This window comes from Prosopis cineraria, unplaced genomic scaffold (assembly GCF_029017545.1).
Source record: "Prosopis cineraria cultivar Desert tree isolate PC_DT_omini unplaced genomic scaffold, ASM2901754v1 PC13, whole genome shotgun sequence".
NCBI classification, from domain to species: domain Eukaryota; kingdom Viridiplantae; phylum Streptophyta; class Magnoliopsida; order Fabales; family Fabaceae; genus Prosopis; species Prosopis cineraria.
The window spans coordinates 21,488,578-21,508,412 of NW_026555344.1; the positions used below are offsets into that span (position 1 = coordinate 21,488,578).

Sequence of the window (19,835 nt, forward strand, 5' to 3'; positions counted from 1 at the left end):
AAAGCTCTTGAAGTCTAGTTTTTAATAAAATAAGTTTTGCACTCAAATTCAATGTATATTTTGAGATATGATCAAAAGAGTGTATAAAGGTCAAGACCAAAAGTTGTGAAAAATTAATATCTCAATACTCAACTTCTAAAGTTCATATCTTTGTTTATAGAACTCCATTTTAAATAAATAAACTATCATTGAAATGATGTTGGAATCTATTTTTAAATGAGATACATTTCACATTGAAATGATCTTTGTATTGAGAGATATGACATGAAACATAACTAAAAATCAAAACCAATTTTCTACATAATTCACATTCCAAAGCTTAGACTTCAAGTGTTCATGACTTTTTCAACATAACTCTATTTTGAGTAAACAGAACAATTTTGAAAATTTTATGGAGTTAGTAATCAAAAAATTTCAACCTTTATAAGACATATGTGATGAAATATGAAAACCATGATATAAAAGATTATATCTCACACTTTCTCTTAAGAGCTAAAATGCATGCTTTGATTTAAGATATCTTGAGACAATACTTCATATCTAAATTAATGAGTTTAATATAAAGACTTTTAGTCTAATGATATTATACCTATCAAGTCTAAGGCTTCCAAGGTATATCCAATATTATATAAATGTCTTCATTCTTCTTAAACTCTTCTTGGATCATATTTCTCTTTATCTTTTTGTTCTTCAATCGTTGGTGTAGCATGCAAATGATGACTTTAACTTTATTTCTCTTCATGCTTACTCTCATCTTCACTTTGGATAACCTTAAATGATATATCATGAATAAAATGGTTAGTCTAATTGTCAATATCCATATATCCACCTTATGAAAGGATGACACTATGAAAACTCTTGGATATAAAATCAATTTAAGATAAAGAAAAATATGATAGTATCAAATAATTTTGATGCATACAAATCATTTTTCCAAAATCTAGTGTAATATGGAACAACATAAGTAAAAATACTTTAAAGCACTTATTCCATAGTCATAGTTAACTATTCTATATATATGAAAATAATTAGTCATAAGTATAGTTAACTCATATATATTTATCATAATTAAAACTTAAACTAAACATAATGTCACAAGCCATTATATCCAATAAAATCTTATACTATTAACCCATTTTGAGGCTTGAACTAAATCCATTTGTAACATCTTGAATTTATTAATCCTGTGGTTTGTTATTAACTGAGGGTAAAGTGGTAATTAGTGTGGGATTAGAGATTTGGATGATTACTTCATAATTTGACTCATTGAGATGTTAAATGAATAGGTACGGGTGGAAGAATAGCATTTCAAATTCAAGCAAGTGTGTATGGTGAGAATTAATCTCACTGTGCCACGTGGTGCATGGACCAAAAAATGACCCCTTAAGTCATTGATTTTGGGTGATTTTTAGAAGGAAGAATTTGAAAACACAGGAAAGGAGAGGAGAGAAAGTTAAGGTCTGCTAAGGCAAGCCATTTCAGGTTATTGAAAGGTGCTTTTGGTCAATAACTTAGTGGGTAAGCTACGTATAACCCTTACCTTCCATTCTACACAAATTTCTCTGAATATAAGTTATAGAGAAATTGAATTGGTGATGCTTTAAGGGTTTGATTTTGGCCCAATAATAATAAAAAGGTTTTTAGGAGTTAAATTAGAGCTTTACGACTAGTTTAAAGCTGAATGATAGAGTTTTGTACCCATAGGCTCAATTTGGCCCTAGGTTAGAGAGAGATAAGGGTAAAAATCTAATTTCAGTGAAGTAAGACTAATTGAGGTGATATAAATTAGTAATCAAGTAGTAATAGATTTAGAATGGATAAATGAAAAATATTTTATGGATAAATATAGCCCTAAGTAGTAGATATGTGTTTTTGGTCAAAATGGACCAAATAACTAAATTGTGCCAAATGTTTTTAAATTGGCATATTGAGAGTGTTAGTATAGAAAGGAAGCTTGTGATAAGCTATTATGGTAGTTGAAATCCATAGGTAACCTTTCTAGTGATAGAAGGATTGAAGTAACTGAATAACTTCCTTCATTTGACTATTTGTTGTAATTGTGTGTGAGTATGCTATGTAGTGTATGAAATAGTTTTCAACTAAGCATGATTTATAGCATTTTATGAATGTTGCTTGAAATGACTATTGACTAGATAAAAGGATTGAAAAATGTGATTTCATATGGTTGGTGTATATATATATGTTATGTGCAAGAAAACATGCAAAGTGGTGATGAGGAACCTTGAGATGTTTGAAAAGTATGATCATAAGGGTAGGAGTTTACCTGAATGGATAGGTGGTGATAAGACCATATGGCATATTTTTCTTAGTACTCAACGAGGTGCAGTGTCAGAGAAGATCTACTTAATGCCTATTAAGGTGCGGTGTTAGAGATATGGGACTCCTTAATATCTATGTGATACTACAGTGTTAGAGTCAATGACACCACATTGTATGTATTGAGGGAAACTATAGTCCAAAAGTGAGATAGAACACCTTTGGCCAGGTTATTCTACTACTAAAGGTGAGCTTAGGGCCAATGAGAGTGTGCATTAGTCTAAGGTGAGTCTATGGTTTTGTGTCAAGGTGATTTGGAGGTTTGATTTGTAGTGATCAAGCTATGTAATGCAATATGTTGCTATGTGTGGTATAAGTGGAGAAAAGTGGTGAAATAAGTGTTGATTGAAATGAAATATGTGATTTTTATATAAAATGGTATATTATGCTTTACTTTCATATAGTTGCATATGATAGTCAATAGGAGTGAATTATGCCGTTACTGAGAATTTTTTACTCATCCCCGTGGTCATATTTTTACAAGATAAGGCAGTAATCAGGGTAAGGAAAAAGAGTCAGAATTGGCTTTGAGTTGAGAAGTCGTGTGATTCAAGAGTTTATGTAATTAACTGAAATTCTTGTAGATAATGTGTATATGAGTTGCCATAGGATTGCATCCATATTTTGAGTAGTGACTTTATGGAATCTTAACCTAATTGTGTATATATGTGGTGAAATGAATCAAGGGCTAAGATTAGATGTATATGTGTTGAATTGTTGTAGATGTTAGTGAACTCTAAGCCCAAATATACAATTATGATGAAATAAGTAATTTAGGGCTAAAATTGAGTAGTAAATGTGATTTATTGTTAACATGTGTTGAGAAAGAGCTAAGTGGGCTATGTAGTGCCAAGTGATGGCAAATTGTGAAAATTTATGAAAAGTGAAAATTGGCCATTGAGAGGTCAAATTTCAATGTATGAGCATATATGTCTATGATATGGTTAATTAGGTGTAATAGGTTCTTTTAGACTTAATTCAAGGCCTTGGGTGGTCTAATGAGAGAAAGGAATCGATTTGAACGCTTGGGTGCATAAAATTTTAAAAAATATGACTTTTTGCACCCCAAGTGTCTAAATTTTAATTGGACCATTAGATGATGTTCAACCTATCGCATTAGCTAGCTTATAAGATAAGCTTTGTGTGAGTGTTTGAATCACTCCGATCGGACGTCATAAGTGAAAACAATACACACCAGAAATTCATCATTTTGCTGTCAAAATGACAACAAAAATTTCAAACAGGCGTGTCATAGTGTATGGTGTCACATGCCGCAGTGCATGGCATAAAAAGTTAGACGTATGGCTTCGTGCCACATGCCATGGTGCATGACCTAATTTCCAACTTAATTTTTTTGATTTGAAATGTATGTAATTAAGATAGGAATGCTTATAGGTTGTATCTACTGTGCAATTATATAGGTGCATTATAACTTTTTATGATTTTTCAAAACAAGTATTTGGCCAACTCTTTTCAAATTTCTTTGATTACTAATTTGTGTTCAAAGAAGAACGAATGTTGGGAGCACTAGCATGCTTTTCGAGTTAGAGTGCTATTCGTGTAGGTACCAATATAGGGAGCAGATCTATATTGTCAGCTCTTAAGATCCAAACTCTTGAAGAGAACGTGTGCTAAGGTCAAAGAATTAAAAGGTAACTCTTCTATCTACCTTAACTTAAACAAGTTCGTTCGATCCATATCAGGATAGGGACTTTAAAATTTTAATCTTCTACTATGCATTCCTATCCAACAGATCTCCCTACTTGAAAGCATAGAACTCTTCTTCTTTGTTGGTTCTAAACGAGACTGGGAAGTACTAATCAAAGAAAACTTTCTTGAACTCATCTCAACTCAACTAAATACCATCGATCGGTCTCACAAATTCCCACCACCTCTTGGCAGCACTAACCACTTGTACTATAGCTAGGATAACCTTCTGCTCAAGGGTACAAATCACTACCTTAGAGATGGTTTCCAATCACTCAATCCACAACTCAACTTCACCTTCCCTCATATTGGCATCAAATGTTGGCTGGTTGAACTGATCAAGCATCTTATAAGCATGATCAATCGATGGATTAGTGCTAGGAATTTCCTGTTTGCTACTCGAATCCTAAGATGATCTAAGTCTACTATATGCTTCCTCATGCATTAGAATACCTTCAGCCTTAACTCTCTTCTCTTATTCTCTACCTATTAGGATCGTATCATGATCCTGAACTGTTTGCCTTATATCCACCACCATGTCTCGAGCTCCTCAAGTAGCTCATCCTTTCTATCTCTCTACGGTTGAACTGATTGAACTTTTAGCACCCATTCCTCCTTAACTACTCATCTAGACACAGGACTTCTCGCACGAGTGCCTTTCCTCATTCTGTACTATTTTCTCCCCTCCTAAGGATGAAAATAGAAACACAAAGGACATCAAGGAAAGAGTCGTGTAATGAACAATTGTAAGTTGCCATATCTCTAAATGAATGCATTAAACAATCTCAAAAATTAGGTCTCAAAAATCAAAGACTTTGTTTAAAAAGCTTGGGCCTAAGACACATTTTGCAAAATTATCAAAATCACAACATGTTAGAAAATTACACAGCGAAAGCAATTCACATGCATTCATATAAACCATTACATGCTTAAAGACTGCTAAATCAGGTTGGAACATAGGCCATGCATCATAACATGTAATATGTGAACCACAACATATGGCATAGAGCCACACATCTTACCTTCTATGTCATGCGCCATGATGTGAGACGCCATGCTTTGCTGAGCACCAGTTCAGATTTTCTACTGTCATATTTGACAGTAAAAATGATGAACTTCCGACATATGCCATTTTAGCATGCAACGTCTGATTAGAGTGGTTCAAGTGCCTACACAAAGCTTATCTCATAAGCTTTGATATGATCTAATGGTCCAATCAAAATTTAGACACCTGGGTGTAAAAAGTTACTTTCCCTTAAAATTTTGTGAACCCAAGCACTTAAATCAATCTCTTAATCTCATTAGACAATTCTAGACCTTAAACTAAGTCTAAAAAGACCTAGCACACCTAATTAACCACAATATATCACAAATACACACATATCTCAAGATTTGGCCATTTAACAGCACATTATCACATTTCACAAAATTTCACCTCTTAACCCAAATCGTGTACTTGGCTGTTTCACCACAAATTTACATATATCCATATTCATAACATATTAACAACTCAATCTTAGCCTTAAATTATTGATTTCATCATAATTTACTAAGATTCACAACAAATCTCTACAATCTCAACCAAACACAACTTAAACATACATGCAATCTCTTATGGCAACTTATTTACATATTTACTCAAGTTTGTAGATCATAACACAATACTCTGAGTTAACACTGTTTCAACAAATCTAAGTCAATCCTCACTCTTTTTCCTTGCCCTGATCACTACTTTGTCCTATAAAAATGAAACCTTATAGGTGAGATAAAAATTTCAGTAATAGAATAACTCACTATTACTGACTATCCCATGCAACTAGACGGAAACATAGCATAATATATCATCAACCATAACATATATCACATATTTTATTTCAAATCTCATTAGCACAGCATATTTCACCACTTTCATTGCTTTTCACCACTTTTCTAACATAAGCATGATCTCTATTGTCTAAACCTCCAAATCACCCTGACTCAAAACTATAAGGTTGCCTTAGACCAATATGCACTCTCATTGGCCTTGAGCCCACCTTTAATGATAGAATCACTCAGCCAAAGATGTTCTATCTCACTTTTAGACTATAGTTTCCCCTAATACACACAATGGGATATCATTGACCCCAACATTATATTACACAAACACTAATGAGCCCAAATCTCCAACATAGCACCTCAAAAGGCATTAAGGAGCTAACATTGTACCTCGAAAGGCACTAAGGAGGTATAATTCTCTAACACTGTACCCTGTCAGGTACTAAGGAGATTATGCCTTATCGTATTATCATCACACTCCACATGAGTAAACTCTCACCCCCTATGATCATGCTTTTTAAACCAATCATAAGTTCACAATCACCACTTTACTCATATATATATATATACACACACACATATACATATACACATTTCTATATCAAATTACATAAATTTCATTACTTGTTTAACTGAAATTCCTTTTTATGAAATAAATATTCAATGTTATAAAACATGCTTAGTTTAAACAATTTCATGTACTATATAGCATACCCATATACAATTACAACAAATAGTCAAACATATGAAGTTATTCTATTATCTTAACCTTTTTGTCATTAGAAAGGTTACTCGTGGATTTCAACTATCACTATAACATGTCACAAGCTTCCTTTCTTGACTTAAATGTGCGATATGCCAATCTAAACACATTTGAATCATTTGGTCCAATTTGACCAAATGCACATAATTACTACTAATGGCTATATTTAGCTGTCTATTCTTTTTCATTCATCCATTCTAAGTCCATTACTACTCAATTATACTTTACATCATCTTAACTAAATCATTTCAGTTAGACAACATTTTCACCCTAATTTCCTCTTGATTTAGGGCTACATTGAGCCTATTGGTTCAAAGCTTTATCATTCAGCTCTAAATCAGTCATAAAGCTCTAATTTACTTATTAAGAACCTTTTTATTACTATTAGGTAAAAATTAAACCCCTAAAATTTTACCAATTCAATATTTTTATAACTCATATTCAAAGAAATTTGGGTAGAAGGGAAGATAAGGGTTATATATAGCTTACCCAATAAGTTACTGATCAAAAGTTCCTTCCACGACTTTGAAATAGCTTACCCTATCAATCAAGCCTTCTCTTCTCCCTTTCACATTTTCTGATTTCACTCTCTAAACTTCACTCAGATTTCATGACTTAAGGGGTCATTTTCTAGTCCATGTGCCGTGACACAGGCAGCGTATGCTATGATTCATGTATGGCACAATGAGAAGAATTCTCACCACACATACTTACTTTAACCTGAAGCATGATCCTTTCACCCGTATCTATCCATTTAACATCCCAAAGAGTCAAATCATCACATTATCACTCAAAAATTCAATCACTTCACAATTACCAATTTACTCTTGATTAATAGCTATCATATGATTAAGAAATTCAAGATGTTATAGGTTCAGACCCAAAGCACATATAGACCAAAAATTATTTTTCCTATTCAAACCTTAACTTAACTCTTCAAGAAAATGGAAGAAGGGAGGAAAGAGGTTTAGGAACCTTACCTTAGATGTATTCTAGCTCCAAAATGCTCCTGATCCTTTAATAAAGCAAGCTCTAGTAGAGAAATTTTGCATGCTCTTCATTTTCTCTTTTTCTCCTTCTAGTTTTCTATCTAATTCATGACTTATTTTTGTAGAAAACATAATGTGCATCACAGCGCTTGTGCCATGCACCGCAGTATATGATATGGAGAGGTGGACTTCCCATTCTAATGGCTTATACACTGCGACGGCTGGCACAGAGCTATTTTCCTTTATTTTTCTCACTTTTTGATGTCCAGATAGCTGACTTCACTTTGGACCTAAATTTAGGGATGAAATCACAACCAAACACACCCATTAGACCTCTCTGGCCACACACCTCACTCAATTTACTTAATTCCTTCCTTTTAAATTTTCTTAACCTTGATTAATTTTCTAGGATGTTACAACCCTCATTTATATTTTATAGGTGGAAGCCCTAATAGAGGCAACATGAATGAAGGAGGACGCTAACAAGAGTTAGAAGAGGTAACTATTGTACAACCCTGTCCATTTGGTATTCATATAACTAAACATGTGTGTGTGCACGCGCGTGTGTGCCAACTTAGGATATACATTGTTTTGGTGCACTTGCATGATGATATTATGCTATTTTGGTGTATTTTGGATTAATTGTTGTATTTGTGAAGGAGTTTCATGTAAGAGGCTGATATACTAGTACAAGTGTCATTGTTTGGTAATTATGTTTATAGATGGCCATAGAATTGTGATGTGGAATTATGTTTTCCCACCGAGTAATGTTAAATCAAGGCTTTAAAGGCCAATTTGTGTTTGAAATGTATGTGTATGGGTTTAATTGCTCTATTAGGTGTATTGTGGTCGTGTGAGTGGTTTAATTGGTCCCTAGGCTGTTGGCATTTGGTTGGTGGTTTTGGACACATTTGGGCATGTTTTGAAATGGAAAAGTAGCTATTTTCACCTAGGTATCCAATTTTTAAATGGCAATGTAATTTGTTGTGAAACTAGTGCTAATAATTAGATGGCTTAATTAGCTACATATGAAGACTTAAATCACTTGAATCAGACGTCAGATGAAAAAATGGTGCTCCAAAAATTGGTCCCAAGATATTGTCATGATAGCTTATTGTTGTTATGATAACAAGGGTGTACCACAACACAAGGCTTGTAAATCATTGTACATGTCATTGTGAGGGATTTCCCCCTTTACGTCATGTGCCATGGCAAATGGAGAAGATTAGATTGTGTCCAATTTTCCCTCATTTAATATATATATATATATATATATTGTAATGGTTTCTTTTGACATGCTTCTGTGTCTCTTTTAATTATGTTTTGAACTTATGTTTGAGTTCACACTTTCTAAAAAAAGTTTTCTCAGAATTCTAAATTTTATCTTCTTTAATTTTAAACTATTGTCTATTATAGTAACTTAATATAAAAATTTACATAATTCTGATTATTATGATAGTGTTGTTGTGTGCTTTGATAATGTCAAATCAGACATTACACAAAACACAATTGACACATTCTCAATTGATACGTTTTACAATGATTTGTAACTTTTATAATACAAATATAATATACTAGAAATGTTTAAAAAATATGTGATAAAAATTTAAATATAATTTTTTAAAGACCCGTAAATGTTTAGTGTGGTAAATGATTTTTTAAAAAAATAGATGAATTTTATTTTGATAATTTCCCAACAGAACATAATTTTGATCAAATTTCTTGAACCTTGACTACTAATTTATATTTATTGTCTATTTTCTTTTAGTAAAGATCACCTAATATCAATAGTAAAATGAAAAATAATTATACGAAAATAGTCACGGATTTAAAAAAATAGAAATGAATATTAAAAGTGGAAGAGTTGTAGGAAGCTTAAGAGTTAAGCTCGTCATATAAAAAAATTAGGGGACATTTCAAAAGCATATTTCAAAAGCTTCACCCATGACTTCCACCAAATCCACTTTCAACATTCATGTACTACTCAAAAATTAGTAGGATGCAAGAAAACCAAACATAGCTTAAAAAATTAACCATGAAATAAGAGCACTCCTTTTTTTTTCACATCGAAATAAGAGCACTCAACAAAAATTAAAGCATAAAAACTTGTACTAACCATTCTACATAATTAAACCTTTTCTTCTTTATCTCTATCATTCCCCAAGAATTCACCAATTTACCTCAGCACAGACAATATGCAACACTGCAAGTAATGAAACTTTCAAAATACTTTAGCCTTCTGCAAGATCATCAATCTTCTTCTACTACCACTCTCAACATGTTCAGCAAGCTTTGCAAGATGAGCCATCCTTTTTTTGTACAATTCTCAATGGCCAAATTGCTCTAGTTTTTCTGCAGTATCATCAGGTAGGTTACTTCAGATACTTCAAAGCTCGTTTCTGAAACAATTTCTTCATCTGAAGCTTGCATTATCTACTTCAACCTCCCTACCACCTGGCTCATTGTTGGCCTCTCTTTTGCACTCTTGCTAAGGCAATTGTCAGCAAGCTTGGTAACTTTTCGCGCTACGTTGAGAGAATATTGTCCTTTGAGTCAAGGATCCATGAAACGGAAAGAGCAAAAACGAGTTGAAATGGAAGGCACACACATAATGAAGCAGAAATGGGAGACACACATAATGGAGCATCATAAACTCTTTGTAACCTCCCCTTAATTTCTGTAACCCCCCTTTTAAATTTGTATGGATCAGTTTCACGAATTCTAGGATTATAAATAGGACCCTTATGATTGTGAAAGAGGAAGACTTGAAAGAATAAGAATTACTTATTTTTCATTCGGTTTCTGTGCCATTTTGGTATCAGAGCTAGTCTAGAGAGCGAGAGAGTGAGTTACAGTGGAGAAAATACGCCGGAAAAAAGAGAGATTCAGAGGAGGAGTCCCTGACGTCTTCACGTTTTACAAACCAGGCATTTTCTCGGAAAAATAACATCACCATCGTGCTTAGGAGCTCCAAAAACGTGGAATAAGAGGTTCCCCGTCACCGGAAAACACCGCACGCGCCTCCACGCGCCACCGTCAGAAGACCACACACCTTCACGTGCCATCTAAAGGTTAAAGACGCTGACGTCATCTGCCATGTCAGCATTCTAACCAGTCAACGATAGGTCAGCCCAGTAGTTTTCTGCCACGTGTCACAGTCGCCACGTCGCTGCACCCAATCAGCCAACTTTTCAGAAATTACATTTTCACTCTAATCTTTCCCATATCTCTAGCCTTGACACTTATCCAAAAATGCCTCCAAGATGTAGACATGTGCACGAGGTTGAGATGGAAGAGATGAGATGTAGGATACAAGAATTGGAAGCCACGTGGAATTACAGCAAACTCTATTAAACAACAACAAGAAAACTTAGAGAGAGATTCGGGAAGCAGTAGTTCGTCATCTACTGACAACCGCCGCTGCCCACGACAACAACAATTCCGCCCTAATGACATCAAGGTTGATATTCCTGAATTCGAAGGAAGGCTCCAGCCAGACGAGTTTGTAGACTGGCTGCAAACTGTTGAACGAGTATTTGAATACAAGGAGATTCTAGATGCGCAGAAAGTCAAAATTGTCGCCCTCAAACTCAAGAAACATGCTTCTATTTGGTGGGAAAACCTCAGATGGAAGCAAGAACGTGAGGGAAAGCGCAAGATTGAGGCCTGGGAGAAAATGAAATGCCAGCTCACCAGGAAATTTTTACCAGATCATTACCACCAAGATAATTTTATCCAGCTGCAAATCTTCAACAGAGATCTTTATCTGTAGAAGAATATACTAGGGAGTTTGAACAACTCATGATGAAGTGTGACATTCAAGAGAAGGAGGAGCAAACAATAGCCCAGTACCTTGCAGGCTTAAACACAGATCTCAGTCGTCCAGTCCAGCTTCAGTAATGTTGGACTTGGATGATGTCATCCGTCTGGCCGTGAGTGTTGAGAAGCAGATGCCCAAGACATCCACTTTCCAACCTTCATCCTCTAGGAGTTATCCAGAAGGCCGTAAGGCAGAATTTTAACAGACCAACTCCTCAAGTAAGCCACAACCTACTGCTATGCGCAAACCACCATCCAATGCTGCCAAGGAATCTGGTTCTAAAGAAATTAAATGCTTTAAATGCCAAGGATTTGGTCACATTGCTGCGAACTGTCCTACACGAAGGGTTGTCACCATTCGAGAAGGATCAGGGTATGAAGCACTTGAAGAAGATGAGGAGGACGTTAAGTTCTACGGCACTGATCCCGTATATGACAAGGAGGTCACACCTGCTGATCAAGGAGAAGCATTGGTGCTTAGACGAAGTCTGCACACAACAATAGTCAAAGAAGAACCTTGGCTACAACGCAACATTTTTCACACTCGTTGCACGACCCAAGGAAAAGTTTGTAATGTCATCATTGACAGTTGAAGCTGTGAAAGTGTAGTATTTGACTACATGGTGGAGAAATTAAAGTTGCCAACACAAGATCATCCGCAACCTTACAAGCTTCACTGGCTCAACAAAGGGAATGAGGTAAAAGTTTCTAAACAATGCCTTGTGACCTTTTCTATTGGGAATCGGTATTGTGATGAAGTTTTATGTGATGTTGTTCCCATGGATGCATGCCACCTTCTCTTGGGGAGGCCATGGCAATATGACCGACATGCTATGCACAACGGGCGAGCGAACACTTATTCTTCTACGAAAGATGGTGTCAAGTTCACACTAGTGCCTTTACCACCCAATGAGATTAGCCAATCTTCAAGGGAATCTAGTGTCTCTAAGCCGTTAGTGTCTTTATTGACTAAGGAGGAATTCAAGGTATCGAAATCCAAAGCTCAAATGATGAGCTTTATTCTGGTGCTTGAGGTGAACGACGAGACGGCTAATCCACCTAGAGTCATTCCATTATTGTCAGAATTTCCAGATGTAATATCCGATGAGATACCACCAGGGTTGCATCCAATACGAGACATACAGCATGCCATTGACTTCATTCCAGGAGCAATCATTCCTAATAAGCCTGCTTATAGGATGAGTCCTCAAGAACATACCAAAGTCCAGCGGCAAGTTGAAGAGTTATTGAAGAAAGGGTTAGTTCGAGAAAGTATCAGCCCTTGTGCTGTACCTGTTCTTCTAGTACATAAGAAGGATGGAAGTTGGAGAATGTGCATTGACTGTCGAGCCATCAACAAGATCACTATTAAGTATCAGTTTCCGATACCTTGGCTTGATGATATGCTGGACCAGTTGCATGGTGCCACTACTTTCTCCAAAATTGACCTTCGTAGTGGGTACCATCAAATCAGAATTCGACCAGGAGATGAGTGGAAGACCGCTTTCAAGACCAGAGATGGCTTATATGAGTGGAATGTGATGCCTTTTGGGTTAACAAATGCCCCTAGCACATTTATGCTCCTGATGAATCAGGTATTGAGACCCTTCATTGGTAAATTTGTTGTTGTGTACTTTGATGATATTCTTATTTACAGTAAGAATCAAGAGGAGCATTTAGATCACTTGTGTCAAGTTTTGCAAGCCTTGCGTGAGCAGAAGCTTTATGCAAATCTCAAGAAGTGCACCTTCCTCACCAACGAAGTTGTATTCTTGGGTTACATCATTACCGCAGAGGGTGTTCGCGTTGATCCAAGCAAAGTTGCAGCCATTGACAGATAGCCAATTCCAAAATCTATCCAGGAGGTTCGAAGCTTCCACAGATTAGCTTCTTTCTATAGGAGGTTCATCCATAATTTTAGCTCAATTGCCGCACCACTTACAGACTACACCAAAAGAGAGAAGTTTCAGTGGATAGAGCAAGCTTAGAAAAGCTTTAAGGAGCTTAAGAAGAAGTTGATCGAAGCTCCAGTCCTAGCTCTTCCTAATTTTGACCAAGTATTTGAAGTTAGCTGTGATGCTTCTAACACCGGCATTGGTGCTGTCTTAAGCTAGGAGGGCCATCCCATTGCCTTTTTTAGTGAGAAGCTCAATGATGCCAAGCTCAGATATTCTACCTATGACAAGGAATTCTATGCCATTGTCCGAGCTCTTCAATATTGGAGTCATTATCTCCTAAATAAAGAGTTTATACTTTTTTCGGATCATGAGGCTCTCAAGTATTTGAATTCCCAGCAGAAGATCAGCCGCAGACATGCTCGTTGGAGCGAACTCTTACAGTCTTATCCATTCCTTATCAAACATAAGGCTGGAACTCTGAATTTCGTAGCTGATGCCCTTAGTCGTCGCCATGTGCTACTTACAACACTGCAAACCAAGGTTATTGGATTTGACCTTATCAAAGAGTTGTATCAGAATGATCCTGATTTCCGAGGAGTGTGGGAAGCAACCGTAAATCAACCTTTCCACCAGTTCTACAGGCATGATGGTTTTTTATTTCGAGGTAAAACCCTCTGTATTCCACGGGGTTCCTTGAGAGAAGCCATAATTTGGGAAGCACATGACGGTGGATTAGCTGGACATTTTGGTCGGGATAAAACAGTTGATCTGGTGAAGGAGAACTTTTACTGGCCTCGACTTGAACGGGATGTCAACAGCATATACAAAGATGCAGAATTTGTCACTTGGCTAAATCCAAGGGTCAGAATACCGGACTATACATGCCTCTGCCAATTCCAGAAGCACCATGGGAAGATATAACTATGGATTTTATTATGGGTTTACCACAGACTCAGAGACAAAAAGATTTTATCATGGTAGTTGTGGATCGTTTCTCAAAAATGGCCCATTTCATCCCATGCCAGAAGACCAACGATGCTGTTCAAGTAGCAGACTTGTACTTTAAGGAGATTGTGCGTCTTCATGGCATTCCTAAAACTATCACTTCTGACCGTGATGTGAAGTTTCTTAGCCACTTTTGGTGGACGCTATGGAAGAAGATGGGAACTAAGCTCCAATTTAGCAGCGCTAGTCATCCCCAGACAGATGGTCAAACTGAAACTATAAATAGGATTCTTGATAATCTTCTTTGCAGTTTCATGGGGAAGAATTTGAAGCAGTGGGATCTCATTCTTGCTCAAGTTGAGTTTGCTTATAATAACTCTGTCAACCAAGCAACTGGGAAGTGTCCGTTTGAAGTTGTTTATGGCACTCGTCCCCTTAGTCCACTAGACTTGACCCCTTCACTTGATAAGCAGCAATATAGTTCTGATGCTGACCAAAGGGCTAAGGAAATTAAGAAGTTGTATGAGCAAGTCCGCGAGCGAATCCAAAAGCAGAATTTGAGATACAAAGCTCAACGTGACAAGCATCGAAGACAGTAGACTTTTAAGGGAGGAGATTTGGTCTGGATACATCTATAAAAGGAACGATTTCTTAAACAGCCAAACACCAAGTTGTCTCCAAGAGCTGATGGTCCGTTCAAGATAGTGCAAAGGATCAACAACAATGCTTATAAGGTGGAATTACCTGGTTCTTATGGTGTATCTGCCACCTTCAATGTTGCTGATTTATCTTCGTACGTTGATGAAGATGATGAATTTGACTCGAGGGCGAGTTCTTCCCAACCCGAGGAGGATGAAACGGAAAGAGCAGAAACGAGCTGAAACGGAAGGCACACACATAATGAAGCAGAAACGGGAGACACACATAATGGAGCATCATAAACTCTTTATAACCTCCCCTTAATTTTTGTAACTCCCCTTTAAATTTGTATGGATCAGTTTCACGAATTCTAGGGCTATAAATAGGACCCTTGTGGTTGTGAAAGAGGCAGACTTGAAAGAATAAGAATTGCTTGTTTTTCATTCGGTTTCTGTGCCAATCCATGATCAACCTGAATCTTTTGCTATCAGCAAGATAGTGTTTCACCCACTCCAAGAGTTTTTGCTCCATTTTAGGCCGGTTTCTTTCCAGTGAACGCCTCCTTGTAAGAACTTCATATAGCACCACACCAAAACTCCACACGTTGCTCTTAAAAGTGAGATAGCCTGTCTCAACATAATCTGGAGCAGCATAGCCGAACGTGCCCACCACCACCTGGTATGAGAAAAAAAAATTCATAAGCACTAGACAACTCAGACATTTTTTTGGAGCATGCTGGATGAAAAACGAAACATGTATTAATTCAGTTTCTTTATAGCTGTCTTTTTAAGCCCCTCAACTATTCACTTAGCATATGGTATCATGAACTTTCCTACATGTAGTGCAATTTTCTTCTTTAACTTTTAAAAATAGTGCATTGAGCACTTTATCGTTAAAAAAGTTAACTTTAATTATTAGTTGATTTAAAAATTACAAAAAAAAACCTCAAAAATTATGTGAAAAGACCCATAGAAATACACATAAGTATCCTATAAAATTAATATCAATTAAGTCTCCCAAATTACATATAAATAACGGGACACAAATGTGATTTCTTACCCATATAAAAAACTAAAATACAATTTCAACCAACTATTATTTTAAAAACTTAATCAATATTAGTTTTATTATAGGATATTTATTTGTAATTTTATGAGTCATTTTCTATAATTTTTAGATCGTTTTTGTAATTTTTTTGGTCAATTAATGGTCAAAGTGAAATTTTTTAATGGTAAAGTGTTTGATGCATTATTTTCAAATATTGATGAGAAAAGTTGCACCACATATAAATTTAGGATACCAAATTCTTATAAGCGAATAGTTGAGGGCAAAAATGCCTTTTAACCCTTTATTTTCTTAGTAGGTAAAAGAGTTTCTTGACATTTTCTTATGATTGGAGTATCAAATGAAAATAATCTAAGCAGCCATGATTGTTCTACGTGCTCAAATGTGCACAATCAAGCTTCATTTAATAGTCAGAGTAATTTAACACTACATATATTGTGCACTGAATTTTATCATGGAAGAAGTAAAAGGAAATTATAATTCTCGTTAACAAAACTATTTTCGTTATTACATTTATTACTTTTATCAATCAACTGAGTCCACTACTGGCGTTAGTCAACATGATTCATGAATTATAGGAAATCAAAGACGGACATGAAACATTTTGTCAGATAACCAAATTGTTCTTCAGCATTCAAGGTATAACACTTACTGCCGTGGAAACATGCGTGTTGCCAGCAATTGGGCCCTCCCTAGCAAGTCCAAAATCAGAAAGTTTTGGCTTGAAGTTTTCATCTAATAACACATTTGACGATTTAAAATCTCGGTATATTACCTACGGCATTAACATACAATCTATTACAAAACGATGAAGAAATGTTAAGTACAGGGAATGAAATATAACTATAAAAAAGATACCAGAAATACCAAATTTTGTGATATGAAAATGGGGAGGTTACTCATTTATTGCCTTTCTTTCTTTTTCTTATTCAAGAAAGGAATTCAACAAAGGAAGAGAGGGGTGACTAATATGTGAGGATGAAGTTGCTTTAATTGATACCCGAACTTCTAATTCCTCATGCAAATAAGCTAATCCTTGGGCTGCTCCAAGTAGAATCTCAAGTCTTGTTCTCCAAGCAAGAGGATCATATGCTCTATGAAAAAGATGATGTTCTAAGCTTTTGTTTGGCATGTATTCATATACAAGTAGTCTTTGAATCCCTCTTTCCCCATCCACTGCACAATATACAATGAGTTGGAAGAGATATGGGTGCTCCACAACACCAAGAAACTAAACTTCAGCAAGCCATTGTTCATGACCCTCTATGACAAGATCAACAAAAAAAAAAAAAAAAAAAGAATGTTCAGAAGATACTGATATCATTGTGACGGAAAATAAAATATAAAAGCACTACTTGAGTACAAATTTATGAAACCAAATAGATAAAATCCTACAGAAGGAATAACTATTAATAGATTAGGAATCAAATAGGCACATATTGGTGCCAGTGGATCATTCCTCCTGACCTCTATAATTTTCAAACAAGGAAAATGGATGCCATTAACTTGCTATTTGGGCACTCAGATAATTAAACCTTAAAGTTAATTGCATGAAGATATAGACTTGCTTAGGCCTGGCAAAAAATGTCCCATGCTTCCATTCAATGGAACTAAAAAGGCTATTTTACTTTAAAGTGATGCTGGAAGAAAGACAAACACAAACAGTCTCCATGTTCTTTGTTGAGTTTTCATAGAATATGCACCGATTATTGATATAATACTCTAGTTGAGAGGAAGTATTAAGATGTTACTTAATCTAAAATCAAACAGACAGCTTTATCCTCAAAATTATAGTAAAGATAAATGAAGCAAGTGCAGTCTTTAGTGGCACAAATATATCAAACAGACAATCAAAACATCAGTAGGATTGATACAACAAAATGCTTACAGAATCACATGGCTAGCTACAAGTACAGCTTGAGAGGTTAGTTATACAAAAGAACCTTTCTTTAACTGATTGTGTCGAAAAGGTAACTCTTATGTAATGTTTGGTAGGTAAAAAAATATTTTGTAGAACGAAAATGGGAGATGCCCTTATCCTACTTTCTTTTAAGGTACATTTTATATTTCCTTTAATTTCTAGAAAACACCTTTCTGTGTACTAAACATTGTCTTACTTTTCTGTTTGCCCCGCTCCATTTATTATTGGCTCTTTCCTGCCTAGAGCTTGGATTCCAATCATTCTCATTTGCCAAGAACACTTCAAGGTTGGCTTGCCAAAAATATAATACTTGCACAGAAATCCCTTAAACAAGACAATTTCATTAATCAATTATTAAATCATTACAAGATTCAAATTTCTTCTCCAATATTCAAATATCTCCTCAGCATTTCTTTTAATTGCATAAATTCTGGTGGAGGTTAACATGCATCCTACAAACTAACAATTACTACAATTTCATCCACTGAATCTCTTAGAGCTCAACACTATCATAAAAAATGGACAACTATGAATAATCACAGAAAAATTTTAAAGTTGGGTCTCAAATAAGTTTTTGAGGCTCTTACCTGTAATCCATCCTTGTTCAGCCTTTTGATGGCAACTAAAATAGGACCACCTTTTTCCGACAAGTGGCTAATCGAACCTTTATGTACACTCCCAAATCCACCTTCCCCTATCTTAAAGAGCTATTGAAATCATTTGTCGCGCGTCTGAGCTCCATGAAAGAGAAAGCCCGCAAATTATGAGCCCTCTCCTCATATAACTCTGGTATACTACGAGTGGAGGCTGTAGAACATGCAGATTTGGTGATTCTATCAGAACCTTCTAAATACGGGGAGTTTTCTTGCTCTTTCAGCACAGGTGCCGATCTCTGTCCTCTACTCTTATGCTTATCTTTGAAGTAGTAAAAGCACTTCATCGAATATAAGTTCTTCAAGTATCAATATCCACAGAAATAGCTATGATCCTCATACTTCCTAACAAAAATACAACAAATCAGCATCACTACTAGCATCGTATATATGTGAGTGTATATATATTAACGACGACGACGACGACGACGACGACCAGAAGCTAGGAATATGTTTAGATTGAGAAGAGTGGAAGGGAATGGAAGGGAAGGGAAGGGAGACTTCAATGATGAACTTCGATCGATTTCGATTTTGATAACCACTTTTTAGCGAAAGAATATTTCAAATTAGAACTTCACTTCCCACTCTTCATCTCCATTCTTCTCAATCTAAACATACCTATGCGTCAAAAGCAAACCAACCCATAAAAAATCGAGAGAAAATGGAAAGAATAACCGAAAAATATTAACAAAAGAAAAAAAAAACCACGCATACAGAGAAATAACATAAGCGAGACAAGCGAGAAGGGACTCACAATAGAGAATTGGTGAGAAAAAAGAGCAAAGCACCAAAGGCTTAGCTTTGTTGATGTAAATATCTCTCACTTGTTTTGTTTTGTGTGGGTTTTTTTCGCAACGAACCAGAAAGACCAAGTCACAGTAAAATTATTTATAAAGAAAATAAAAGAGACAAGTAAGATGGCTGGTGGGGTTGATTTGATTCCATTGAATACTACCTCACCCCAGTTCGTTGCTTCTGGATTTCTTGAAATGGCTATGACCCCACTCAACTAAAACATTATTGTTAATGTTGATTGTTGAAATTGTGTATCATTCAAAGGCCTTCGGTTCCAAAGTCAATAGTCAAAGTTCTTATGATGTTCCTCAGTGTTTTTGGAGGTTACAACCTACTATTGGTCAATTTTGTGAAGATCCCAGGCTGTCGCCAAAAAGGACATTTGCACAAAAAACAAAAAACAAAAGAAAAGAAAAAGAAAAGAGAAAATAAGTGTAAGGGTTTCAACCAAAAATAGAAGTATATTTATAAATCATCCCTCATAAATAA

At 35.7% G+C, this 19,835-nt stretch overlaps 1 pseudogene; it reads right to left on the reverse strand.

Moving 5' to 3' along the window:
* Positions 1–654: 654 nt before the first annotated feature.
* On the reverse strand, positions 655–19,440 carry LOC129291661 (probable serine/threonine-protein kinase PBL19; annotated as a pseudogene).
* Positions 19,441–19,835: the final 395 nt, after the last annotated feature.